The sequence below is a fragment of the Mesoplodon mirus genome (genome assembly GCF_964341445.2).
Source record: "Mesoplodon mirus genome assembly, chromosome: 4".
NCBI classification, from domain to species: domain Eukaryota; kingdom Metazoa; phylum Chordata; class Mammalia; order Artiodactyla; family Ziphiidae; genus Mesoplodon; species Mesoplodon mirus.
In genome coordinates, this window is record NC_138979.1 from 17,224,864 (window position 1) to 17,249,239 (window position 24,376).

Genomic DNA, 24,376 nt, shown 5'->3' on the forward strand with positions numbered 1-24,376 from the left:
CAGCCGTTGCTTCCTTTGAAGTCAGTGCGAACCCGATGCCCAAAGGGGAGATAGATGCCTGAAGAATATCTAGCCTATTTGCTTTTTCTTCTCATGTTGCTGGGTTAGAAAATGATGGAACGGTCTTGCTGTCTGTCAAGGGCTGCCCAGTTTGATTTCCCGTCCATGTGGACAGAGCAGACATGCTTGGATACTGTCTGGGCACTCATCAATTAGGGCCAGGAAAATGTTTTTATTAGCATTTGAGGACATCACGGGGCTGGTTTCAGAAGCTCATCTATTTACCACTTCCTGAGTTTTTTCCTGCCTCTGGGAACTAGACGCTACCCAAGTTATGCTTTGCTGCCAGCGTGAGCCTGGAGTCAGCCTGGCTGGATTCGCATGCCCTTGTTGTCCCATTCTGTGACCGTGGGAAGTGACTTTACCTTCCTGTGCTTCATTGCTTCTTATACAACGGAGGGATAATCCTAGTACCCATCGGATAAGGGCTTTTTGGTATTAGGTCATCAAATTCATGCAAAAATCCTTTCTCAGGTAGGTACTCATATTATCCCCATGTTACAGAGAACGAAATTGTGGCTCAGGGAGGTGAGTTGCCCAACACAGAGCCTACAGGAGGGTCTATGAATTTGATGACACGAAGTATAGCGCCATCTACATAGGGAGGGCACAATGCATGTTAACACGTATCATAATAGTTCACATCATCCCAGTGACATTTTAAAATAGTGAAGAGGGGAATTTCCTGGTCGTCCAGTGGTTAAGACTTTGCACTTTCACTGCTGAGGGCCCGGGTTCAATCCCTGTTCGGGGAACTAAGATCCCGCAAGCTGGGTGGCCCGGCCAAAAATATAAAATGATATAAAATAAAATAAAATAGCGAACAGAAAAGTGGCTACGGATAAGACTCTGGGGAACACCAAGAATCAGGGGACAGGTTGAAAAGGGGAGAAGAGAGTTCTCAGTCATAAGGACACACCAAGCAGTATTTAGGGCTTGTTTACTGTGCCCCCAGGCACTGTGCAGAGGGCGTGGCTTGTTTTCACCCACTTCATCTTTATAACAACACTCGGAGGCAGGGAAGCATTGTACCCACCGTTCATTGATGAGAAGACTTGGGCATAGAAGTTTGGGGAATTTCCCAAGGGAGCCCATTTCCTTAAGCATCACAATCTGTGGTCCAAAGGTCTAGAGGGTGAGGAGGAGAACGAGAGACATCAAGCATCATAAGACCAAGGAGGCGGCCGCACTTATTCTTGCCTCCTTCTACTAACTTTGGGTTTTGTCTGTTCTTCTTTCATATGATATCGCTCATATGTGGAATCTAAAACAAATCGTACAAATGAACATATTTACAAAACAGAAAAAGAGTCACAGATGTAGAAAAACCTATGGTTACCGTGGGGAAGGCACGGGGGAGGGATACATTAGGAGACTGGGACTGATATATACACACTACTATATATAAAATAGATAACTAATATGGACCTACGCTATAGCACAGGGAACTCTACTCAATACTCTGTATTGACCTATATGGGAAAAGAATCTAAAAAAGAGTGGATATATGTATATGTATAACTGATTCACTTTGCTGTACAGCAGAAACTAACACAACATTGTAGTCAACTATACTTGAATAAAAATTAAAAAAAAAAAAAAAAGACCAAGGAGGGATCCACTGGTTGCAGGGTCTGAGCATTCTCGGAAGCTGCTTAACAACTTCAATCTGGAAAAAAAAAAAAGGCTTACAGAAGGCGTTTGCATGATACTAGGGTAAGGTTTGACCATCTTTCAACTCTGAACTCAAAAAGAAGAATTTATTCCAGAATATTTGGATGTCACCACTAATTTTAAACTTTCTTTTCCTTTTGAGGGGTTGGTGGGGGGGAGTAATCAAAACATTTCTTTAATTAGAAAAAGCTTAAAATAAAGGAGGGGGATCAAGGTTTCATTGCTATGTATTTTTGTTTGTTTTGCAAAACGTGTACCCAGTTAAATGCAGTTGGGCAGCTCTGGGAAGAAATTAATAAACAGGGGGTGGAGGAGATGGGGAGACAGAGGGAAGAAAGTGTTCCCAAGCTGAGGTTTTGTTTGCCAAGTTTCAACAAAGAGCAAAGCTTAGCTCTGAAGGAGAAGCTCTTGGGAGACGGAGTTTAGAATAGTAATGCAACGAGAAACCCCAAACAGGTGAGCTGGGGAGACGTTTCTCGAAGGCAGCTCATCCTCAACAGGTGCTGGCAACATCTGTAACAAGACTATCCATGATAAAAAGCTTCTCATACCTTAATCCACATTATACTACATTCACAGGCACATCACCATCCTCCTCCCGCTGAGAGGCAGGAATAAATAATGTGCTATTAAACTCACATCTCTGCTTTCTGCCTCTAAGAACATTCAAAGCAAAAAGAAAAAAAGATAGGTTCCACCTACCTTTACCCAGGGGAATGCAGATTGTAAACATGGAGATACATCCGGGGTGAGGCAATAGAAGAAGGCCTTGTATAAACAATCCATCTATTAAGAAACCTGAAGATGCAGTCAGCGGGTCCTAGGAAAGATACAAATAATGGAGGAATCTAAATTTAATTCCAATGTTGTTACTATGATACAAGTGCCCATGTTTGGAAAATAGAATTGATTTCCTCCAGAGATGCATGATGAAAACATCAGAGCCTTCATCATGCATCCATCCATCCACACACTCATTCATTTGTCCTACGACAAATATCCATTTACCATTTACAATATGCAAGCCTCAAAAGTACAGAAATCCAAAATCTAGAAAAACTCAGGGAAACACTATGTGTCACTGTGTGTGACAAAGGTGAGTAGGAATTGGATATTCTCATCTTCTCACCTTAATTTACCCACCATTAATATGGGCCTACTGTAAAATTCAGTTAACCCAGTTCACGGTGTATCTGAAGGTAGAGCTTGGTAACTTAGTACATAGCCACTCTTCATAGAAATATCATGAGGTGCTTGGGTTTCGTGGTGCTAGTCCTTTCAGTCTGTAGAAGACCAAAGCCATAAGCATGGCTTTGGCTTCCTCACCTGTACCTCACCTTTGACTCACGCATTCCTGCATCCATTAGGTGTATGTCCCTCATCTATCAAACACCAGACAGTTCTTGGTGCTGGTGGTACGGAGATGAGCAAGATGGATTCATTCCCTTGAAGGAGTTTATCACTGAGTGGATGACAAGAAGAAAGACCAGGACAGTTTCAAGAAATGCTTCGGTGAGCCCAGGAGTCTTGCACTTAATCTGAATGACAAGCAGCCACGTGGAGTGAGAGAGGAGAAAGCCATCGTGGGTGAAGGGAGTGGTGCGAACCATGGCGTAGATGGGCGAAGGCACAGCCTGGCGTACTTGGGAAGCGGTCAGCACATGTTCAGCCAAGGCCAGGCACACGGGTCCAGAGTGGGAGGAGGAGGACTGGGGAAGTGTGAGATGGGAAGACCCACCAGGTCGTAGTGCTGGGGGTGCTTCCTTGTCCACGGAGGTTTCTCTGCTACAGGAGCTAGAGATTCCTTTACCTGCGACGTAATTCAAGCCTAACTTTCTTGAGGATTTTTTAAAAACTAATACAGATTGAGAAAGAAATATGGAGGACCTGAGAGATAACACTTGAGATTGCTGTTTAAAAAGATTCTACAGTTTATTGACTGAATACATGGGAACATGTCAAGAAATTGCTAAGAGTAAAAAGCCTGTAATTTCAAAATAGTTGACCTAATAATTTTATTCTGCAAAAGAGAGTTTATTGTAATTTACCAAACCAACATGGATTTTTTTAAAATTAGGGGATGATTACCCTGCAACAAGCCATATAGAAGATACTTTTTGAATGTTGAAGTAAAGAATATCAATAAATGCACACAGAAGAGTAAATAGAACAATGTAAATCTCATAATTTCTGTGAGAGAGAATGTATATATATATATATACATATTCACTAGTCTTTTTTTTTTTTTTTTTTTTTTTTTTGCGGTACGCGGGCCTCTCACTGTTGTGGCCTCTCCCGTTGCGGAGCACAGGCTCCGGACGCGCAGGCTCGCGGCCATGGCTCACGGGCCCAGCCGCTCCGTGGCATGTGGGGTCCTCCCAGACCGGGGCACAAATCCGTGTCCCCTGCATCGGCAGGCAGACTCTCAACCACTGCGCCACCAGGGAAGCCCCACTAGTCTATTTTTATGCTCACTAATATCATTTTAAGACTAATAATGCTTCCAAAACTGACAAAACAAGCAGGTTACATAATCCAATTCCAATTTACAGAAAAAAAATCTTGGATCAAACATGAGTCAAGTAAAGTTTATTTAGGTATCATACACAGAAAGAGCACTTGAAGCCTCATCCCCAGGATGCACATACATACACACATATACACAGACACACACATACATACAATACACACAATACACACACATATACACAATGCACATACACACAAACGCATATACACACATACAGTACACACATGCAGACATATACACACATACACACATATGCATGTATATACACACACAATACACACACATACACATAAACACACGTGTACACACATACACATACACACAGATATACACATACACACACATTTAATGATACAATGCACTTAGCATCACTTTGGGTGTTTTCATATCCAAATATACTTGACATATTTAGTCTGGGTCTATCCCATAAATAAGCATTCACAGGAGTGCCTTGAAAAGTGACTCAGATTTGATTGGCTGTTTTGTTTTACTTTGCTTCCTACTTGAGTCTCTGCTAAGGAAGAGGCAGAAAGAGTGCTTCAGATCCATGTCTCCAGATTTCATGGGACATGCACTCTCTTGCATCTCCATTTTTTTAAATGCCCCTTTTGTCTTTTTCAGAGATGCATCTTCTGTGTCATCAGCCAGACTATCAGCTCTGAGCATGGATTGGGGACACATCTCAGAACACACCAGGCCTTTGGCAATCACCACCTGACCAGCTGACCTCTGATCAGGTCTGCTGTCTAAAACTTCACTCTTGGTGAACCGAAGACAGTCACCTAATCTCATTCCATCTACACTGATATTGCTATTGATGGCAGACATTTTCCAAAGTATTGGGCAGCTCTTCCAACAGATCGCTTGCTTAGGTGACCAGAGGGAACATTTTGATCAACCTCAGACCTACCAGAGGATGAAGGCTCTGGCTTTTTCGCAAAGGCGGAAGACCGGAGATACCGACTCAAAATTTCCAAGTGACAATCACATTTGCTTAGCTTCAGGAACATCTCAGTGTCATTTGTATTAGACTTACCTGGGTGTCACTTTCAAAAAAAAAAATAAGTGCAACATCCTAGGCTCAAACCTCGACTCTCCAAATAGCATCTCTAGAGGTGGAGCTCCAGAATCTGGACGTATACAATGTTTTCCAGGAGGTTTATTCATTCACTGAAGTTTGAGGACAACTACCTCATGGCTTCAAGAGAATGTTGTTCTAGACAGAAGGACAGATCCATTTTCTGGAGAGAATGGTATCCTCAGAGAAGCACCCAGTTCTCCCAGACAGTTACCATTCAATCTCTTAGATCCCAAAGCTGAATATTTCCCCCGCCCTGAGCATTTTGAAATTGTACCCTATTGTTTATCTTTCATCCAAATGATCCTCAACTTTCCAGTAATTACCAGTGCATTTCCAAGGTGACAGGATGTTTGTGAGGTTTAATTCATGAAGGCTTGGAGAGCATCTGGAGAAGTTTTGTATCAGCATTCAGTATTATTATTTATTTGTAATGCAATTTGAGAACTTTCTCTCCATAATGGGCAAAAATGACAAGTATCCATTTCATTCCTCAGGGTACTGTGGTGTAAAAATCTGGCTATAGGAAAGCAGGGAATTAGCCCCGTCTTTGCTATAATAACCACCAGCGTGGAGATGAAATAAGAATATATTATCTGCAGGTGGAAGGTTATCTGAAGCCCCTAAATGGGGTAGCTGCTGATACACTCATAGCTGGTATAAGCAGAAAACCAGACACTCAAACCCCTCCCCCATTTCCCTTTAAGACATCAGCACAAAAGCCCAGAAACACCCAGTGTGTGAAGATGTCAGTGACAATAAATATTTTTTTCAGTTAATGGGCTTCATGAATACAGAGATTTTTAAAGTTAAGACAATTATCTAATTTCAACTCACCACTTGCTAATTTACTAATTCATTAACTCGAGGAAACGGCCATCCTGCAAGACGCTGGCCTCCTGACAATGGCGTTGGTCTTGGCAGGGATTTATTTCCAACAACACCAGGGACAAAAAGCACGAGATATTTTTGAAGAATAATAAAAAATGGATTAAAGGGAATAGAAATAATTTATCATGTGCAGATGTGCAGAAAGAACAGATAGTGGCTCTGCAGTGCGGTTTTATAAAAACAAAACTATGGTGAAGGCGTCTCGTCCAATCACCCATTTGTGAACACAGGGCTCTAGGTGTCTGATGAGCTATCAGGTGTATTAGCTTTAATAAAAACTACATCATCAAAGGAGTAGTCAGTAAATTTCCCCTCTTCTGACTAACCCATCTTGCAACCTTGATGAGAAGAGAAAGCAAAAAAAAAAAAAAAATCTAGCAGGTTCTTTGTTGAAATCCAAAGGCTGTGTGCATGTCAGTGCCTCTCTAAGGAGGTTCACAGCTGCCAAAGGACTTGAAAGTCCTCTACCGTTCTGCTCTGTAAGAAAGGATGAAAGAGATAAATCCAAGAAAGGAAGGAAATATGAATTGAGGTATGACTCGCAGCTTCTAGAATATGCCAAGGAGGAAAGCACTTCCAGAAAATACTAAGGGGTACTTTTCTGCATCTCAGAAGTATGTGAATTACCAGTGAGTCCCACTTTCGTAAAGGGCTAAAATATTTTATTCAGGGCATTTACTTAAAAAAAAAACAAGAAAAAGTGTCATGGTTTTCAGAAAGATTTACAATCAAAATACCTATTTTGTGCTTGTCACACTCTTCAAGGTGCCCTTTGATGAGTAATTTATTAATCTTTTTCTTTCAAGTTAGTGCTTTTTCTGTCTTGTTCAAAAAATATTTTCATACCTTAAGATCATGAAAATATCCTTCCATAAAACCTCCCAAGATAACTTCTAAAAGCTCTACTCTTTTGGCTTTTACACTTTGGTCAAGACTCCATTTGGAACTGATTTTTTTCTACCACAGGTATTTGTTTGTCCCAGAGCTTTTTAATTAATAAGACAGTCCTTTCTCCACTACTCTGAAAGGTTACCTCTGCTATACAGCAACTCTCTGTCTGTATATGGATCTGTCTCTGGATTTTCTCTTCTGTTCCACTAATCTGTATTCTTATCCTTGCACCAACACCATGTTGCCCTGTGCTTTGGTTTCCGAGGTGCCTTGATATCTGGTAGAGCAAGTCCTCCTTCTTCTCCTCCCCCTCCTCCTCCTTCATCATCATCTTCTTCTTCAGGAATATCTTGGCTATGTCAGTTTGCCTTTGCTTTTCCACATAAATGTTATAATAAGTTCACCAAATTCCATAAAAAAAGAGAAGAAAAACTATTGATATTTTAACTGGAATTGTATTACACTATAGAACAATTTGGGGAAGAATTTAAGTCTTTGCAATATTAATCTTCTAATACATGAGTACTCTCTGTGTATTCATTTAGACTTTCTCTAATTTTTCTCAATTATGTGTTATGATTTTCTACGTGGAGGTACCGTACATTTTTAGTTACATATATTCCTGTGTCTTAAATAATTTGGGGGATAATTTTTGATAATATTGTAAAAGAAGGACATATACACAGAAAAATATATGTTATATATTCAGGATATATATTTTTGAAAATGCAAATAAAATCAAAGAGGCAAAAAGCCCAGTAGGAAAGTAGCCAAGAAATTTGAAGAGTCCTTCATAGAAGAAGGTACCCAAATGGTGAATAAAATCATAGAAGGCCCTCCATCTCTTCAGTCACCAGGGAAATGCAAATTAAAACCACAATGAAACTAAAAAGAAATTGACAAAATTAAAAAGATTGACAATAGCAAATGTTGGCAAGAATGTGAAGCAAAGGAGAACTTTCATAGACTACAGGTGGGAGTGTCAAGCTGCTTTGGGAAACAGTTTGATACTTTTTATTAAAGTTGGTGATATCCCCTACAACCAAACAATTCTAGAATCTTCTAGAGAAACCGGTGTATTTGTTCTCCAGAATTCATACACAGGAACATTCACAGGAATATTCTTGGTAATAATCAGATACTGGAAGGAGCTTAAATGTCTATGGCCAGAAGAATAGTAAATAAACTGTGGAAAGTTCATTCAACGGAATATCATGGCAGAATTAAAACGAACAATGTCCAAGTACACATAAAAGCCAGGTAAATCTCACAAATGTAATGTTGATTGTAAGATCCAGGCAGAAAATAATAAATATTACATGATTCCATTTATTTCAAATGTATATCCAATTTAAAAACAGGCAAACATCATAAAGAAATGCAAGGTGCTAAATACCACAGAAATTAGTCTTGAAAAAGAAGGGACATGTGATGGGGAAAGAGAACCAGAGGGCTTCCAGGGTGTTGGGGAATGGACTTTTGCTGAACTGTGTGATGATTACAACTGTGTGATGATTGATTTTATAATCTTTGAGTAAGATATAGATTTTCTGTTTTTCATAATTTTCTATATGTGGCTATATTACAAAATACTGATTTTTACAACTTAAAAAGCTTAGAAAATCACACACACACAGTACCTGATTCTTCAAAGTAAGTTTGAGGATTGTGTCTGTGGGCGTGTAATGCAACATGGAGGTTATATGCTGGCTCATGAGTATTTCAAATCTTCAGTTGCTAATTTACCAATTCAATAACTTGAATAATCTTTATGATGTGAACCTGTTGATTATAATGCTCAGCTTTGAAGAAATTTATTTTCAGCACCTTATTATATATATCATATATATTTAATTGTAAATATATGCCCATAAAAATATTGAGGGATTTATACTTTTTGCATGAAGGTTAGTAAATAGGTACTTTTGATAATGAGACTTTCTCCTGGGAGAAAGCATATGTCCAATTACATTCTATTTTGCATTTTCTGTTAGGTACTCATCTGGTTTTTGAATTTATAAACACTTAGATGATACGAGTATAATCTCCCATAAAGCTGCTGAATGACTTTTATATGGCTTAGGAACCACCAGAAATAATTTCCTTTCCTCATTGGCTAAAATGAGACTTCTTATGGCCTTCATAAATAACAAAAAAATGATTAAACAGAGTAGATCTCTATTAGAAAGACACGATGCTACCTGAATTTGGAACATTTATTTTCCCCATTTATAGTGTGTGGGAACAACCCCGTTTATACCCTCACATATCTCTTGTAATGTACCACAGAAGCAATTACGTGCTAAGCAGAGTTATTTCAAATGATGATAGATTACAGGCTGGTTCTCTAGTAGATTCTCAGTAACCAGCAGTTGAAGAAAGAAAGAAGGGAGAAAAGAAAGAAGGGTAGGAAGAGTAAAAGAAACTGTAAGACAAAGTTAAAGCCTAAAGAGTCAACGCATAAAGCAGTAAATGGATGAATGGATAAAAAAATTAATGGATGGATGAAAAATGAATAGATGGATAAAAGAATTACTGACACTTAAAAATCAATGGATGAATGAGTAAATAAATAAAGAAAATATACAAGAAGAATAGAAGGAAATGAATTTAAAAAAGGATGGATGAATTTACTAATAGAAATGAGTGAATGAGTGAATGAGAGAAAGAGTAGATGGATAAATGAAGGAAGAATAAAAATGAGTGAATGAAAGAAGACATGACAGTGTGAATGAAACACAAGTGAACAACTGAATTTGTGAAGGAATGAGAACCAAAGAGATTAGTCTGATACCTTCATTTCACAATCGTGGAAACGAGAGCTCCATGGGATTCAGTGACTTGCCTGTGACGGTGACAGAGCAGATAGACGCTAGGTTTGCTGAATCTGAGTCTTGTACACTTGTTACAGAGTGATTCAGCTTGGCTCTCCTCAGAGCAGAGCCTGAGACAAGGATTTTGTCCAGGTAGTTTATTTGGGAGGTTGTCAGGGAGCAGGAGGAAAGCTACAGAATTAGAGAGTGTCAACTGAAAAAAAAATGCAGAACCTAAAAGTTGGGAATTATGTTTTATTCGGGTGGATGTTCTGAGGACTCAAGCTAGGGAGGTGCCTCTCAGATTCCCTCTGAGGAACTGCTCCGAAGAGGTAAGGTAAGACCCAGGATATACAGAAGTTTCGAAACAAAACCCAAGTGGTCGAACATCAAAAGATAACTGTTAATTTAAAACAAAAAACAAAAAACGGAAATCTCAAGTTAATACATTTAGCACTTTTCTATATATGGGAAGATGCAAGAGTCTGAGCTCATTGAAATCATTCCTCTGATAGGCACCTTAGCTCTCTACAGCAGGTATCCTGCTTTTCTCCATCCTGAATCCCCTCAGGGTGCACAGTCAGGGGTGGCTGCAGTGGCTAATGACCACAACAGCCTTTGTTTACTGATATGGTGGGCAATATTTTTCATCCAGAAGTGTGTTTTTGAGGTCACTTCTGTAGGTGATGGGATGAGGGCAAATCCTTGGGAACTCCTCTCCCAGAATTGCCCACCCAAAGGATGGGGGCAGGAGCATATATCTGTCACTGCCCACTAACCTTTGGCTGAGGATGGTGCCAGGAGGATGTGAACCCCAGGCTGTTCGTGTATAACAGGCAGTGTGACCCCCAGCAGGGGTTGGAGGAGCCCAGGGGACAGAAAGGAAGAAGGAAGCCTATGCTTGAGGCTAAGGCTGCTGGCGGGAAGTGAGTGAAAGCCTTACTGCCTGTCCACCCTGAGGTGGCTAAAATCAGAGGTGAGCTTGTGAGCATGTGAGTCATGGAACCAGAAGCACCAGAAGCACTTGAACACATGGATTTGTTCTAGGAAAGTTCTAGAAGGTTCTAGAAAAATGTTAGAGAAAAGATGACTAAACAGTCATGATTTAGTTGTGTGGCTAATTATTACCAACCCAGCTACAAAAATAAAATCAGGTTGAAGTTTCTGTTTCCTTCAGGCTCCAGACATTTTATAATCCTGTGATAAATCATAGTACTAATAATAAACTATTCGAGTCTTAAGAGTTGCTTTTATTTTTCTTTCAACTCACAGCAAATTATTAAATTTGAAATAAAAAATAAAAGGCTTAAAAAAACAGTCAGGGACTTCCCTGGTGGCGCAGTGGTTGAAAGTCCGCCTGCCGATGCAGGGGACACGGGTTCGTGCCCCGGTCCGGGAAGATCCCACATGCCGCGGAGCGGCTGGGCCCGTGAGCCATGGCCGCTGAGCCTACGCGTCCGGAGCCTGTGCTCTGCAAGCGGAGAGGCCACAGCAGTGAGAGACCCGCATACCGCAAAAAAAAAAAAAAAAAAAAAAAACAGTCAGTATGTAGAAACATTAAGAAAATGAGGTATTTCCCCTGTTGAAAAGCCCTTTAGTGCCAAACAACAATGTGTAGATCTTATAAGTGTAGGGGAAGAAAAGAAAATTCTTTTCCTCTATCCTCTTATATTTAGTGTCTGGGGCCTGCAAATTAAACTTACAAAAGATAGATTCACAGGAGAAAAGGCATAAAAATCTTATTTGATGTTAATATTTTAATGTTACATGCATGGAAACCTTCATAAAAAAGAAGTGAAGTCCCAGACAAGGAGTTAGACCTGGGGGCTTATACATCATTTTCACAAAGGGCAATAAATTTGTAGAGGAATGACAAGGGAAAGGAAAAGGGGATTGGCTTCTAGGAGCCGTAAATTGTGGGAAAGTAAATATATGGGAAACTAAAGGAAGATAAGGATTCTGTTAGTAAGGTTCTTTTGTGTAAACCCATCTCAGTGCTGACTTTTTGTTTCTTGTGATAGTGGATGTTTCTCCTCCTCCTGGTATGGGAGGGAAGGGAGGAGATCTTCTCAAAGAGATATTTATGTCCCAACTTTTAGGCAGATAGCAGAGGGCAGAGAGCTCTTTCTGAGTGTGCTGCTTCTTAATTGCCTTCAGGTCAAAACAATCCTTATGCCAAAGTGGCAGATTTGGGGGTGGCATGTTCTTATGCCCTTCATAGGTAAAGCCCACTCTCCATGCATTGTTTCTTTTCTTCCCTCTCATCACAAATTAGGGCAATTTTGCCAGAGGACACTTTAAACTTTGAGTGTGGCTATTTTTCAAATCTCTGCACCAATAACACCCAGTTCAGGACCCTGTCCTCTTCCACAGACTGAGCAGGAGAGGAAGAAAGCATTCTCTCTTTAGGGGGTGTTTTCCTTCAAGCTCATGCTTGTCAGGGTTTCCCCAGTCATGCCTTCCTGATATCCCCTTAGCCTCCTAATGTGTTCCCAATTGCCCTCATCAGTAAGAGCCAGTGCTGAACTATGACTCTCCTTTAGGAGATAATACCTGCCTTCCTTCCATTGCCAACGGTTCCTTTTGCCAGAGGGCCTAGCTGATAATCTCGTTCAAACTAACTTATTTAAGGCTGATCATGGCAAATCAGGTCTCCTTCCAAAGTACTGTCTATATTTTAACATGAATGTTGGTGTTGTAATCCCTAATAAGAAATAATACAGAAATTGCTGGAACTGTGGCAGGACCAAAGGGGGAGATTGCAAGGGTCGTGAAAGATTTTGCCTCCACTGGCCACCCCTGAGATAAGCCTTCCCTGGGCCAAGAGTTTTGCTCCCAAATGCCCCTCCCACTGGGAATCTTATTCTTCTCCTTTGTTCTTTAGCTCAGTTAGGATCGTCATCACCAAGCCAGTTCTCAGCCCAGGAACCATGACATCAATCTCCACTCTTTCCCTTCCCTAACCCTTCCCCATGCCAATCCTGCCAGCTCCCCTGCCTAGTCACCTTGCCCAGTCACCTTGCCCAGTCATACTTTTCTCTCTTTCAGCTACTCCAACTCAGGCTTCCAGAGAGGTCTTCAGGTAACTTGTACCTGATCAGGACGCCGTCCGCTTACGATCCTTCAATGTCTCCCCGTTGCCCTTAAAGTCTTCATTCCCTTTCATGTGACCCATCTGCCTGTCAACCCCATCTTTGGCCACCCTCTCCTTACCTTGGAGACTACATCATGCTCCCTCCTGGCTCCAGGATTTCACACGTATTCTTTCTTCCACATAGAAGATTGCTTTTCCGTCCCCTTCTCCTGAATATACTCAAAGCTTATCCTGAAATTCCAGCATGAGCTTCAGTTCTTTCAGAAGCTTTCCCTGACCCTCACCAACTCAGATTTGGCCAGATGTCAGCCCTGCACCGTCCCCTTGCCCTGCCAGGTTAGTCTCCTGTGGCTACTGTAAAATTGACCACAAACTGGGTGGCCTCAGACAATTGGAATGTATTCCCTTTCATTTCTGAAGGCCAGAAGTCCAAACTCAGTGTTGGTGGGTGGCGCTCCCTCCAGAGGCTCTAAGGGGAGGACCTGGCCCTTGTTTCCTTCAGCATCTGGTGTCCAGAGGTGCTCCTTGGCTCGTGGCTACATCCCCATGTTCCATCTTCACATCACCTTCTTACTTATAAGGATATTTGTGATGGCATTTAGGGCCCACCTAGAGAATCCAAGATTATCTCCTTATCACAAGAGCCTTAAGGCAATCACATCTGCAAAAGACCTTCTTTTCCAAATAAGGTAACACTCACTTGTTCCAGGGATTTGATATGGATACATGGGTGCAAAGCATTTTCCACCTAACACATCAGCACTACTCTAAGGGACCCCTTCATTGCACTTCTTATTTTTCCCTTGTTTAATTAGTTCCCATCTTATAGACTTATCAAGCTTGTTTACCTCTGATCCACAATTGAAAAGAGCAGTTCAGATCTCTTCAGACAGTCAACTTCACTAAATATTTAATTTTCGCAGCCCCCCAAAACAGATTATCTGCATGGTCCACCTTCATGGTCAACACTCCAAGTATCTGCTCTCCCAACAGATTCTTCCCAGGATGGAGGCTAGAGGGAATTCCCTCACCAGTTCAGGAAAATTCTGACCCAGCAGATGATCCCTCCTGAAAAACCAATCAGAGCAGGGAAGGGTCTTCTTACCTAACAGGGTGGACTTGACCTAGCCCAACTTGCTGCTTCTCCTGAAGAACCTCCCCAGGGGAGTCGGCATCACTCCTAAAGACCATTATGCAAAAGAGCACAGGTCTGACAGCACAGACCCCCGAGGACCACAGGCCGGAGTGGTTCCTTTGCTTCCCCACTGGGGCCAGTGGTGGCCTTGTTGTCCTGGGCTTTGGTAGGAGGCGTCCCATAGACTTGCTGCTGTGCTTGCCATTGCTGGCCTCACCCAGGGCATCTGATCTGTCCTCCCTCTCTCAAAATTTTCCAGGTCCATCACCTCACCCCTCAATGTCCTCACCAGCACACAAAACCCAAACTCTCTTCAGTCTCCTTAGGGACTCTTTGGGCAAAAATAATTTCAGTCTTAAATTCAAGTGTTTATTCCAAGGCTTGCTTCCTTCTTTTCACACCTCAGCTAAGCAACCAGTATCTTGTCTCTTTATTATTGAAGAGCACCAGTTACAGGGATCCTGAGTCTGTGACATCATTAAAAGTGTCCCTCACACTTTTAGGGACCAGAGGAGGCTGTGCCCCTGATTTGGGACACAGAGTCAGGACTTCCCTATGTCCTTGTTCTAGAGTGCACAGATACCTTTAGTTATATCCTGTAGACCCTGTAGGTTTTAGTCACATAAGATCACACGAACATAATTGTTAAGCATGCAGTCTCTGTAGTCACTCAAGGACTTGATTTGCATCTCAGGTCCATCAGTAACTCATCTGTGTGATCTTGAGTACATTTCTTTAAGTCTCAGTTTCCTCATCTATGAAATGATGTAATACCCACTTGTTGTGAGTTTTGAATGAAAACACCCATACATAACAAAGAGGAATTTCTCCAAGATTCTTAGAATGCAGGAGATGTTTTGGTCCTCTCTACTGATGACAGGCTTTGCCAGATGGACATTTTCAGGGCAGTTAATGGGCAGTTCTCCCTGGTCCTCACACAGAACACCTCTGAGAGCTGCAATCCAACAGAGTCTCCATAAAGTCGGCTTCTGAGTGGAATTTTTTTTTTCATTTGCACAGAAATTGGAGAGCAAAACCCATCCATAAGTGTCAAGAGACACTAAGTGCTGCAGAGCTTAAAAAATCCAACCATACTTATTACAGACTGAGATTGCCTGCAAGGAGGAGGGACAAGCATCTTCTTTCCTTTCTGGATGCTTGCTGAGCTAGTAAACCTGAGACCCATTCTGCTGCTGTCTGGGACGTGGAGAGGAATTGGATGAGAAATTTCTTGAGAGAACTTGGCATGGGTCCTCGGGCATTTGGATACGCAGGTGAATAGCATTAACAGATAAACTGCATATTGAAATATTAAAGACTTTATTTGAGCAAAAATTGATTTGAATCAGGCAGCATCCTGAAAGAAAGAGATGCCATGCATACCACCTACAATGGAGACCTCCATTCCAGCAGAAATGGAAGCTGACGAACCAGAGAGGATCCAGAGACATTTTCCACCACCACTGTGCCAGCAATGATAAAAGATGTTACTCTATCCTACTATCACTTCCTGCCCTTCCACCTCTCACCTTTGACAGGGAAGAGGGGAGAGGTGGGTGCATATCTCAGGGCAGACTGGGTGCTGGAGTGGGAGGAGGGAGGAGAGAGCAGACAAAGCACCTCCTCACTCCACAGCCCGCCGGCCTCCCACCAAACCTACACCACGGGAAGGGGAGGTGCTGAGATTTAAGTTGAGTTTGAGGTTGGCATATTAAGCTGGATAGGTTTTCTTTTTTTTTTTTTTTTTTTTACTAAATTTGTAAAATTGTAGTAAACTATACATAACATAAAATTTGTCATTTTAACCATTTGAAAGTATACGGTTCAGTGGTAAATACATTCACATTATTGTGCAACCATTACCAGAACTTTTTCATCATCCCAAACTGAAACTCAGTGCCCATTAAACAATTACTCCCTATCCCCTCTTCCCCCCAGGCTCTGGTAACCTCTATTCTACTTTCTGTCTCTATGAATTTGCCTATTCTAGTACTTCATGTAAGTGAGATCATACGATAGTTGTCCTTTTGTGTCTGGCTTTTTTCAGTTAGCATAATGTTTTCAAGGTTCATCTATGTTAGAGCATGTATCAGCATCTCATTCCTTTTTAAGGCTGAATAAACTGTATGTATATACTATATTTTTTAATCCATTCATCTTTTCATGGATATTTGGGTTATTTCCACCTTTTGGTGAGTAATGCTGTTACAAATATGGGTGTGCAACTGTGAGTTTGAGTCCCTGCTTTCAATTATTTTGGGAATACAGCTAGGAGTAGAATTTCTGAATCCCATGGTAATTCTGTGCTTAATATTTTGAGGAAAAATGAAACTGTTTTACACAGTGGTTGCACCATTTTACATCCCTAAATGCACCAGTGTTTCAATTAATCCCCCTCTTCTCCAACACTTATTTTCCATTTTTTGGATAATAGCCCAATGGAAACAAGACTCTCTCCTTGACCTAATTTCAGTCAGCCTCCTCTGAACTCTCTTTTTGACTAGGCCTCTTCCTTGGGTCCTATCTTCACCCTAGTGTACCTAGTCCAGTTGTAGCAAAAATCCTACTTCAGTTTAGCAAGAATGTCCCCACACTTGATATCTGATCAAGTTCCTCATCCTTTACCTTTGATGTCTATGCCCTTGACCTGCCTTCAGCAGGAACTCTGTTAAGTCAGTTTAGCAAGAATCCCTTCCCCTGATGTCTCCTCTTAGTAACATTCTGTCCACTGACCCCCTCACCCTACTTGATGGCTGCAAGTCCCCAACTGTCTTTTTTGTATTCAAAATCGAGCCAGCTCTCTCCCCCGTTGCAGTAGTCTTGACACTTGTCACCAAAGACCTGAATAAAGTCTTCCTTACCATTTTAACAAGTATCAGAAGAATTTTTTCTTTAACAACATGTGTGAAGTGGTATCTCATTGACGTTTTGATTCACATTTCCCTAATGGTTATTGATGAGCAACTGAATGGGCTTTTGATATCTGAAAGTATTTGGAAAATATGGTATGTGCCCCAAATTTCAGGGACAGGAAAGAGATTTTGACAGAACATGGTTAAAGTCAATATATTAAAATAAAGAGAGAGAGAGACAGATTCATGTTTGCCTCTCACCAAGGTGAGACTTCTCAACAAAAAGGTTCCCCCACAAACCTCCACTCTTCTTACCTACAGGCAACCATCACATCTCTCTCCTTTCATTCTCAAAGCCCAAAGTCTCCATCTAACTGCTCCTTCCCCCTCCCCAAATTCCAGGTAGTCCCTGGTTGGACCTACACTGTTTAAAGGCCAGGTTCTCTGTGGGCAAGGAAAACCTAGGCCTTTAGCACTCAACTAACCTCTTAAGACATGGACACACAACAAGAAAACTGGGTGATAAGTGCATACACAGAGACATCACTTCTTCCTGACTCCACCCCTGAACACTAATCTTATATCATTCTTTTGTTTTCATCCAGACAAAAGCACCTACCCCTGGACAGCAGGATGACTGGGGGAGGCAAATCTACTTTAATGGATGAGAAAGATCAGAGTGGCCCACCAAGAAGGCAGGGCAATATTGGTCCTTGGAATTGCAGACCTAAGAACTCTCTCCAAAGCAAACTACTTCACCATCCCCTGTGGGGTTCATGTCTATTGGCCTTTTATGAATTGTATTAATTACACTCTTAAGCTCCATGCAAAGTGCAAAATCATTTTTTCCAGTTGAGTTAATAAAGCCAGTCTAGTACAGGCACGCTGTCTTCAGCAGAAAATTAGGCCGGCATGTTGTTTGTGGATCACAGAAATTCGGTGGGTGGATGGTGTTCCTGGGTTATGATTACAGTAGGTGCTGGGATGCCTGCTTTGTGGTTTTTCTTCTGTGTGAGTGTGATCCATTTCCCTCTGATGGAGCTGGACGTGCAGGGTACTGCCGCACTTTCTGATGGTGTTTTATCCGTCACTGGGGAGCTGCAAACTCATTCTCAAGGTCTCAATCCTGAGAGGTGTTATTATCACTTGGGAACTTTCAGGGAAAACAAGACGAGCTTTGAAAGTGGCTGGCCGCTTCTGACTGATCTCACCTCTAATAGTCTTAGTGTCCTTTCTTCATGAAACCCAGGCAGAAAAGAGAAATGATCTCCTCTCCCCTCCTGGCTGTCTGCAGAGGAACCCTGTAGGAACCGAAATTCCTCTGCGTTTTCTGACCTTGCGGTCTGGAAATCAGCTGGCCTGAGCCATTCAAGAGGGCCCGTGGCCCTTTCGCTTCCCTTATATTATCAATCTTGTTGGGAGGCTTAGAAAAAGATGTCACTTCCAGTCAGAGCAATTGCAATTAGCTGCCCCTCTGGGAATCGCCCCCTTTTGTGTATTATGGCCACCGGTAGGTAGCTGCTACCTGTCTACTGACGGCTTGTGTGGGACAAAACCCACACACCGGTTCCTGGTGGCCTTTCCCACAAGGACAAGTCGCAAGATGCAAATAGGTGGTTTGCCATGTGTGTTTTATAAGCCCCCTATTCTTTATTTCATAACCTTACGGCTATAGCCATGGTAGGAATGAACCCAATGAAGAAAATTCGCATTAAAGCAAGAATGGCTGTTAATACTTTACTGCACTCTCTCCCAGAAGAGTTACCTTTATTCAAAAAAGACTGAAAATGTTGAAATATTCCATACGAGGGTTAGCCAGAGAGGGAACCGTACTTGGATGAGGAGATTTCAGCTTGGGCCTCTCAAGCAAGACAGCTCTGGGCCCTCTAGTCAAAGCAGGAACACGTCAGCCACCTCCGCTCGCCAGGGGATGGGATTTGGAAGTGGTTTTGCTGCTGTACAGTCCCAGGCACCACGTGACTCATTAACTACACTTTCCCTCTTTCCGCTGCTTTCCGCCATGTTGATCCATCCTCTTCCATTGCCTGGAGTTTGAAGCCTCAGTTAGAATTCTTTGCTTCATTTTGATCTGATACTGAGCCTTACCCTGCCTCTGAAGGTGGAGTTCTCAGCTCCATAACGCCCACTGCCGACTGGGGTCACCTAGGAGGGGACTGGTTCTGCTCCCTCCATGACCCTGACCCACTGGGAAGGGCCTATGTTCACTGAGCATGAGACTGTCTAGCTTCCCTAGAGGCTCCAGACTGCATCTGGGCTAACTTCCCAGTCCCTGGAACTGTCTATCCCCATTTATTCCTGTCCCATGTAGGTGGTCCCTGGAGGTCCCAGCATATCCAGTATCTTGAATCATCCCAAATTAATATCAAATAAGCCTTTTCAGTATGGTTCCTCAAATCATATACGGTTGATCCAGGGACTAAATACCAGTCACTATACAAAAATTTGTAATTAGCATTTCATTTTATCCTGGCAACAATTTGAGCGAGGTAGATAAGTTCAGCGTTAACTGTTCCAAGTGAGAAATAGTGATAGATGAGCAAATGAAGCTTCAACGTGTCCTACTCAGAATCACACAGCCAACTCGTGATGGAACTTTTGTCCCAATATCTCAACCCCCCTTCTTGTCACAATGCCAGGCTTCCCTCCTAGCCCATCAAGGTCAATTTTAATCTAGAAATGGTTCCCACAGGAGAGCATGGCACACTGAACTCCGTGCTCCACCGGCTAAACTTCCATTCTTCCAATTTTGCAAATGGAACAGTACTTTAGGCTGCAGTTTTCAGGAAACACGGGAGATGCCCTGCTGGAGGCAATTTAGATTTGGGACCTAGAAATAAGGAGACCCTGTGGTTCTACCTCCAGCAGAGAACCCACAGGGCTCCTTGTTCTTGGTTCCTGGTGACACATCCTACCTATTCTGGGGTGCAGCGGGCCCTGCACACTTGCCGGGCTGCACAGATGGCTCCAAGGTGTCCTAAGGGAGGTGAAGCAGTGCATGTGAGGCTAGGCCAGGCAGGTGCATTGAGTGTGGTTTTTAAAAGGGGAGCAGCTGTCCCACAGTTGATGGGCAGAGGTCTGAGTGTGGTGGAGACTACAAGTTTTTTAACTCCATTTCCATTCCAATTCCCAAAATAAATGTGATTTATTTACCTTTTTTTCCCCCCTTGGTTAGCTTTGATCTTATTTTACCCAGTCAGTTTTATTTATTTTACCCAGTGCAGTTTAGACCAGGTGTCAGCACATGTTTTTCCTAAAGGACCTGCTAGTAAATATTTTTAGCCTTTGAGGGCCCTATTTATGTAACCGAAGGGTGAGGCTGTGTTCCGATAAAACTTTATTTACAAAAACAAGTGGTGGGCCAAATTTGGCCTGGAGACATGGAGTGCCAAGTCCTGGTTTAGATTGATGTTGTCTGTGCATTTTTGAAACTAAAAAAAGTTACAGCATTCATTATCAGCAGGGGGCATCCCCATAAACTCCTTCCATGCTTACTCAAAACCATTATTCCAAGCATAAGTGTCTCACTAGAAATGAAAGTCCACCGAGGCCCAGTAAGAGAACCTTCTTACTGAATTCAGGAATAAAATCTCTGTTTACTACTCCAGGTCCAAAATCAACTTACTGCTCGAGTAAGAGAGTGTACCTCTATTAAAGATTTGATTAATGGAGACAGTTGGCATTATACAAGAATTTTGGAACGTGAGAAGCTTCACCTTTTATTGGAAAAATTAGATGTTTTTCATTCTCTGACAAAGGTAGATGCTTTATCTAAACAACCCGATAAGTAAAGATAACTATGACAAAGAAACATGTGCAATCAATACATTTTAATTAATTTTTCCAAATAAAACTGTTAGCTCTAATTCCTTCTATACTATAAATATGTTAAATCATAAATAAAATATGAATAATTCTGTATTATCAACATTCAGATTTATTCATATTTTATGATTTAGCATATTTATGATATAGAAGGAATTGCAGCTAGTATTTATAAAATTAATTAAAAGTATATGTGCTATACATTATTATAGAATATGTGTAACTATATATAAATATATGAGGAAATCCTATCTATCTATCTATCATCTATCTATCTGTCTATCTATCTATCTAATCTCTTTAGCTCTTTGTGGAAATGCTGCTTATAGGACAATACTCAGTCGATTAGGGTGTGAGGGTCTGAACAGTCCTCTGCATCTTTGTATCCTGGCTGGCAGGACCCTGGATCTTAACTTCTTCGTCATCCCATGTTTCATAAGTGAGGGATGTTATTAATGGGAATTTGCTGCTCAGGTAAATGGTGTTAGGCATGGAAAAAAAAAAAAAAAGAAAGAAAAAACCGTTAGAACCTCTACACTCAAGCAATCAGCTCCTGTGTGTCATGATAATGGATTGACTTTCTAGGGGCTTGGATTTCTTCTGGAGGCACAGCCTCAGTGCAATCAGGTCCAGTGGCTCTCTTGTCACACCCCGCGGTCCTAGTAGCCATGTCTTCATGTACATTTTGCAGAAAGAACACATTATAGCTGCACAAAAGCTGGTTATTTAAGCAAGTTCTTCAAGTAAATGCATATCCTGAAGCATGAGGAAAAGGGCCAGCCTCTCCAATTCCTTTAGAGGTTTTCAGCCATCCTCACTGAAATAAATGTACTGGAAACAGCAGAAGTAGAAAATAGCACGAAGACAATAACGTTTGCATAAAGAGGCCATTAGGAAGGTATGCCAATGGAAGGATTGTGTGATGTCGCATAACAAATGCACACTTTGGTTTAGTTATTTTAAAGATTCTGTTTATCTAGTAGTTTTTTGCATTTAAAGAGCATGATGCTGAATGATTCTCCATCCCTGAGATGCCAGCAGTTCTTGGAAAAGGATTCACAAAATGATTAAAAGCATAATAAAAGAGTAAATCCCGATGTAATATTTATCCAGCGTGAATTTTTGGCTTAATGCATCCAAACCCATCCCATCCCCCAATTTGCACAATCACAGCTTAATAAAGGACATATTTTCAAATGTAGGCTGTTAGAACAGTGAGAGAAGCCAGAAACAGAACCACAAAACTCTCCCAAATGCCTCCAAGATGGAGACGTACACAGACTCGAAACTGGATGGAGATTTCTAGGTGCTGCCTTTTAAGTTCCTCTCAAAGTGGGGAGCTGAAAGGTCCTGGATGGCCCAGCAGGGGTGGTCCTACAAGAGTATGAAATTCAAGAAAACTACATGTAGATGCCCCAAAAGAATATGGAGAAGGCAGCCTCCCAAGCAATGCAAATTAAAAGGAGAAATATTCTTCTAATCTATCAAATTAGCAACAAGTAGGTGGTCCCTTAACTGGGGCCCCTGTAGTCTCATCTGAGATGCAGCCTGAGTGCCAAGCCTGAGGCAAGTGGAGTCTCTCCCCTGCTCAGAACCTTCTGGGCTCCCTCCCACTAGGAACAACCTTCCATCACCTGCTGCCCACCGGCTGTGGCTCCAAGCATGAGCTCCCGCCTTCCCCCTCACTGCCCTGCTCACACCAGCCTCCTTGCCAGCTCTCAAGATGATGGGGCAGTGCCAACCTCAGGGCCCTTGTACCTCCTCTTCTGCTTCCTGGAATGCTGTTTCCTTGGGTCTTCACAAGGCTTCGTTTCATTCTGTTCTGGGCTCAGGTGTCATCTCCTGTCTAAACTAGGTAGACAGATCCGTCCAAAATAGCATCAGCCCACTAGCCTGCTTTACTTTCTTTGTAGGACTTATGGCTGCACAACGACATACTGTGACTCTATTTATTTATTTTTGTCCGTCTTCCTACAGGATCTGAGTGCCTTGAAGACAGGAAATTCTGTTTGTTGTTGTTTGTGGCTGTTATCTCAAGGGCCCAGAACCGTACCTAACACTCGGTAAATAAGTGCTGATGGAATGGACTTAAATAGCACGACCTGGGATCGTCAAGGCTGTTCTACCCGTGTTCCCATTCCAGGACAGTGGGGAGAGATGTGGGTACAATCCGGATGGGAAATAATCTGACAGATGTTATCAAACACCTCTAAACATTTTCTATCCTTTGACTCCATTTACCGCTTTTAGAAATTTACACTAAAAATACTCAGAGAGCCATACGAGAGTCTACATATGAAGACATTTATTGCAGTGTTATTTATAACAGTGAAAAATGGAAATGGCTGGAATATATAGGGAAAGAGGTCCAAGAGACAGGTGATATATGTATACATATAGCAGATTCACTTCATTGGACAGCAGAAACTAACACATTGTAAAGCAATTATACCCCAATAAAAAAATAACTAAAAAATTAAAACAGCAAAAGAAATAGTAATACTGGTAATGAAATAGAATGGCTACACTGATTGAGAGCAGTTATTAAGTGGCGGGTAAGGTGCTAAGTGATTTAAACGTTCTGTAAACGAGTTGTGTCCAATTTGCAGGTGAAGACACAGAGGTAACTGGCCCAGGGCATCATCCACGGGCCTTGGGAAACATTGGGACTCAAGTTCTTGCTGGCCAGCCCGAGCTAAGAAATCATAAACTGTGCCTGAATTACAAAGCGATGCTGAGCATTCTGTCGTACTTGGGAGAGGCTGCCTGGGAGAGAGGAGAGTCAGGGGCACGCTGGAGCGACCAGGATCTCAGCGGTGCTTTGAGCATCCCCAGCTCCCCTGGGCCGTGCACAGGGAACTGCATCCCTCGTCCTCTGAAGTTGGTTGTGTGCAGCCTGAGGACTCTGCAAACATTTCGCCCTGACCTTTAGTAGACCAACATGAAGCAAACAAGCTCCTTCCTCTACGCCGCCCTCCCTTTTTCTTATTGTTGCCAGGGTCCACGGTTTCCTCTCGAATCCCTGAACCATTCTCCGTGGAGTCTCGCTCATTTCCTGTCCGGGGAGCCTTGGCATCCGATCTGCGGGCCAGAAGCAGGCGGAGGAGCCGGCAGCCCCGGGCTCTGTTTCTCTTCATTGTCCTCGGGGAACCCACGGGCTGCCCTGCTCTCCGCGCAGCCCACAGCGCTGTCACCAGAGCCGAGCCCTGGGTAGGAGGCCACTGGCCCTGCCCCCAGACCCGTGGATGGGTCCCCTTCCGCCCGCGCTCCACCCCACCCTTGTGCTCCTTCCCCGGGAGGAGGCTCAGCACCCCAGATCTTGCAGCTCCACTGACTCCCATCCTCAGCTCCAGATGGTCTGGATTCACTTTTCCAAATGTCTCTGCCTCTAATTCCTGGGCTCATTTTAAGATTGTGTCCCATCCATGTTTTCTCCTGCTACATTTGAAATTGTTTTAATTTAAAGCTGATACTGCTCAGCTAATTAATCAAATTTCTGCCAGCCACACTACCCT

At 42.4% G+C, this 24,376-nt stretch overlaps 1 long non-coding RNA gene across 1 annotated transcript; it reads right to left on the reverse strand.

Annotated features, from left to right (window-relative positions):
- Nucleotides 1–1,260: 1,260 nt before the first annotated feature.
- LOC309803078 lies at nucleotides 1,261–22,733 on the reverse strand. The gene is made up of 3 exons (XR_014293895.1): nucleotides 22,620–22,733; nucleotides 2,437–2,554; nucleotides 1,261–1,324 (listed from the first exon to the last, which is right to left on the reverse strand). It is a non-coding gene; the product is annotated as an uncharacterized lncRNA (long non-coding RNA).
- Nucleotides 22,734–24,376: the final 1,643 nt, after the last annotated feature.